This window comes from Sus scrofa, chromosome 16, assembly GCF_054392235.1.
Source record: "Sus scrofa isolate SSC_HxYL_T2T_F1_AM1 chromosome 16, Sscrofa_HxYL_maternal_Yorkshire_Landrace_v2.0, whole genome shotgun sequence".
Classification (NCBI taxonomy): domain Eukaryota; kingdom Metazoa; phylum Chordata; class Mammalia; order Artiodactyla; family Suidae; genus Sus; species Sus scrofa.
Genome location: NC_139398.1, coordinates 85,826,688 through 85,830,547, shown reverse-complemented (window position 1 = coordinate 85,830,547; position 3,860 = coordinate 85,826,688). Strand labels below are relative to the sequence as shown.

Here is a 3,860-nt window from a genome sequence, read left to right as displayed (position 1 = left end):
TCCCTTTTGGCTTCGGCATCACCAAAATTACTCTCGTGAACCTCTCTGGTTAATAGATACATGTGCACAAACACACACACATATACAGGCACACACGTATCTGCATCCATTTCTCTTTTTCCTTTGTTTTCCTATTTCAAAGCTTAACTACCTTTTGTTACCTGATTCGTGTCTCAGCTTTGGATGTGTACATTCTCAGATTCCATACCAAACATATTTATTTGCAAAGAGGATGAGTTTGAAGTGTCCATGAACATGTAAAGGTATTATGCGAGTTTGTCCTGGTGATGAGCATGAAGGAGGAGAAGTGGGAGACATGGCTAAATGATGGAGGCAAACAGGTTTGTCAGATTAGGAATCATGGCAAGATGGAGTAAAAGAGGAAAAAAAAAAAGATCTCTGCTAAGATTTGTCACAGGCAGAACAAATTTGGGATAAAATACAGAACTTTTATATTTCCTGCCAAGATCATCGCAGGGTTCATCAGTGGTTGGAAATTGGCAGCTGCGTAAGTAAATAATCGTGATGAATGCTGATCTACAGAAATCTTTAAAGATGGTATGAGAAGAAGATGAAGAAACCAGAGCGCTTGAAAACGATTCCACAGAGGAGGTGGAATTCAATCTGCTTCCCTGAGAGGATGAGAAGTGGCAAGGGCCCTTTGGGCAGCTTGGGCAAAGCACAGAGGTACCCAGAGCATCGTCTAGTTAAGAAGTCGTGGAGATCCTGTGTTCTGGGAGCAGCAGGTGCTTGGCTTGGAAAGGTAGGAAAGGAGATTGGGGCTCACACACTAGATAATCTTGAAAAGGTGGAACTGCTCATCACCCTTGGGAAGAGAAATTGAGAATAACAGGGTTTAACCATTGGTGCTGGAGTCAACTACAAGCTGCCAGAGTTTTGGAGAAAAATGTAGGGAAATGGCTAATGGACTGGGCTTCCCAGGAGGACAAAGGCAGCAAAGCTGAGATGACCTTTGTCATCTGAGTCCCCAGCCCCAATTACTCCTCCGAGAAAAATAATGCAACTTTCACTTTGGGGGACTTTGAAGAGAAGAACATACGGAGGCAGGTCCCCCATCCACACTGCCTGGAAAGAGAAGAGAGGGGGGAGAGTGACGACCAGCTCAGCAAAGAGTCAAGCGCGGAAAAGGCATGTGCGCATGCCTGTGACGTAGCAGTCAAAAACAATAGTTTGATGGCAGAGGTGGCAGCTGAGGGAGACAAGAGGACGCTGTGTGGGTGCAGGACTAAGACCTGTAGGGGACCCCCAGCCTGCAGCTTCTGCACCCATATTAACTCTCCAGCCTGAGCTAGAAGCTGCTGCACCTAACAAAGTTGTATTTTATTGCAAAATAAAGGCATATATATGTACATTGAGATAAAGCATATCAAGGATTTTAGAAATCTTCCAAGAGCTAGAGTCTCTTGTTTTGAAAACAGCTGAAAGACACCAAAGCAAATACCCACAGGCTTAAAAGTAGAAATTAATTTTGTTTACTCTTTTCTTCTTTTTAGGGTGGCACCCACAGCTTCCCAGGCTAGGGGTCTCATTGGAGCTGCTGCTGCCGGCCCACACCAAAGCCACAGCAACGCCAGATCCAACCCATGCCTGCAACCTACACCACAGCCCATGGAAACACCAGATCCCCAACCCACTGAGCGAGGCCAGGGATCGAACCCGCAACCTCATGGTTCCTAGTCAGATTCGTTTCTGCTGTGCCACCACGGGAACTCCAAAAGTAAAAATTAATTTAGGGATCATCACATTCCGTGGTAAATAACATGATTCTTCATATAAACCTTCAGATGAACCTATTATTGATGAGGAAGCTAATTGTAAAATGAATCGCCACGTTATTGAAGATACAGAGATGGGCTGAACAAACAGGTGTTTTGAATTGTGTGCAAATCATGAATCCACTTTGGGTTCTTGTACTTCATCCACAAGTCACAGAAAATGCCAGAGGAAACATGAAAACAGGATCAGATAAGTTTACATTTAAAATCAAATCAGTCTACCCAGGAACCTGCACACTGATGTTTATAGCAGCTTTTTTTTTTTTTTTTTTTTTTTTTTTTTTTTTTTAATAATCACTAAGACTTGGAAGCCATCAAGATATCCTTCAATAGATGAAAGGATAAATAAACTCGGGTACATTTAGACAATGGAATATTATTTAATGCCAAAAGGAAATGAGCTCTACACCATCCAAAGACATGGAGAGACTTTCAATGCTTATTACTCAGTGAAAGAAGCCAACTTGGAAAGGCTACATACTTTATGATTCCAAATGTATGATCTTCTGGAAAGAGCAAAACTACAAAGACAGTAAAAGATCAGTGGTTTCTAGAGATTGATGGAAGAAAGGCTGGAGGTGGAGGCAGGGAGATGGGAATTCTTTTGTGGGGCAGCAAAAGAATTCTTTGGGACACTGTAAAAGTGGGTGCATGTCATTATACATTTGTCCAAATCCATAGCATATAGAATATGGAGAGTGAACCCTAAAGTCGTCTATGGACTGGGGGTGCAATGATGTGTCAATGTAGGTTCATGGGCTGTAATAAATGCACCACTCGGCTGGGGGATGTAGAGAGGAGGGGATGCTGTGTGTTGGGGACAAGAGTTATACAGAAATAAAAAAAAAAAAAAAAAAAAAAAAAAAAAGGAGTTCCCGTCGTGGCGCAGTGGTTAACGAATCCGACTAGGAACCATGAGGTTGCGGGTTCGGTCCCTGCCTTTGCTCAGTGGGTTAAGGATCCCGCGTTGCCGTGAGCTGTGGTGTAGGTTGCAGACGCGGCTCAGATCCCACGTTGCTGTGGCTCTGGCATAGGCCGGTGGCTATAGCTCTGACTTGACCCCTAGCCTGGGAACCTCCATATGCCGCGGGAGCGGCCCAAAGAAATAGCAAAAAGACAAAAAAAAAAAAAAAAAAAAAAGAGTTATACAGAAATGCTCTGTCCTTTTTCCTCAATTGTGCCGTGAACTTAAAGCTATAATATTTAAAGCCTATGTTAAAAAAAATAGCAAAATGAAATCTAAATTCAAACACAAAGTTTATAATGTTTGAGAAAATTGTTCCACAGGAATCATCGACTTTAAGATATACTCAAATTTACATTTCAAAATCATTTATCAGAAACGTATCCTAAAGTTTTCACAGCCTATACAATAATCTTCGGTAATAGTTGCATCAGCAAGAAGATTCTACTTAAAATTTTAAAATATCAAAAATTACTTGTGGTGCTTACTTTGGCACACGCATACTAAAAATTGGAATGATGCAGAGGAGATTATTATGGCACTTGCGCAAGGATGACACACAAATTCGTGAAGCATCCCATATTTTTAGACTTGTGTTTGCCAGGGGAGAGGGAGAGGGAGCGGGATGGATTGGGAGTTTGGGATTAGTCGATGCAAACTATTGCATTTGGAGTTGATAAGTCATGGGATCCTGCTGTATAGTGCAGGGAACTATATTTAATCACTTATAATGGAACATGATGGAGGATAGTGTGAAAATATATATATCTATTATAAATGTGTCACTTTGCTGTACAGCAGAAATTGACAGAACACTGTAAATCAACTATAATAAAAATACAAAATTAATTTGTGATCTTACATTTGCCAGGAGCAAGGGATGTTAATGTCAGTTATATCAACAGAAAATTAAGTTGCTTTGGATACTCACTTTGATGATCTGGTAAAGGAATTTCAGAAAAGTGAGTTATACAAATATAATGCTCCATCAATATACAATGTTAATGAAATACTATTGTTGTTTGTTTATTATATACAATTATTACACCCTGGAATAATTTATAAGTTTGTGTTGTTACTCGTGTATAAAAGTATTTCTA

General features: G+C 40.7%; 1 non-coding gene across 1 annotated transcript; it reads left to right on the top strand.

Annotated features, from left to right (window-relative positions):
* The first annotated feature begins 3,240 nt into the window (after positions 1-3,240).
* Positions 3,241-3,347, top strand: LOC146395697 (U6 spliceosomal RNA). The gene has a single exon (XR_014831665.1). It is a non-coding gene; the product is annotated as a U6 spliceosomal RNA (small nuclear RNA).
* Positions 3,348-3,860: the final 513 nt, after the last annotated feature.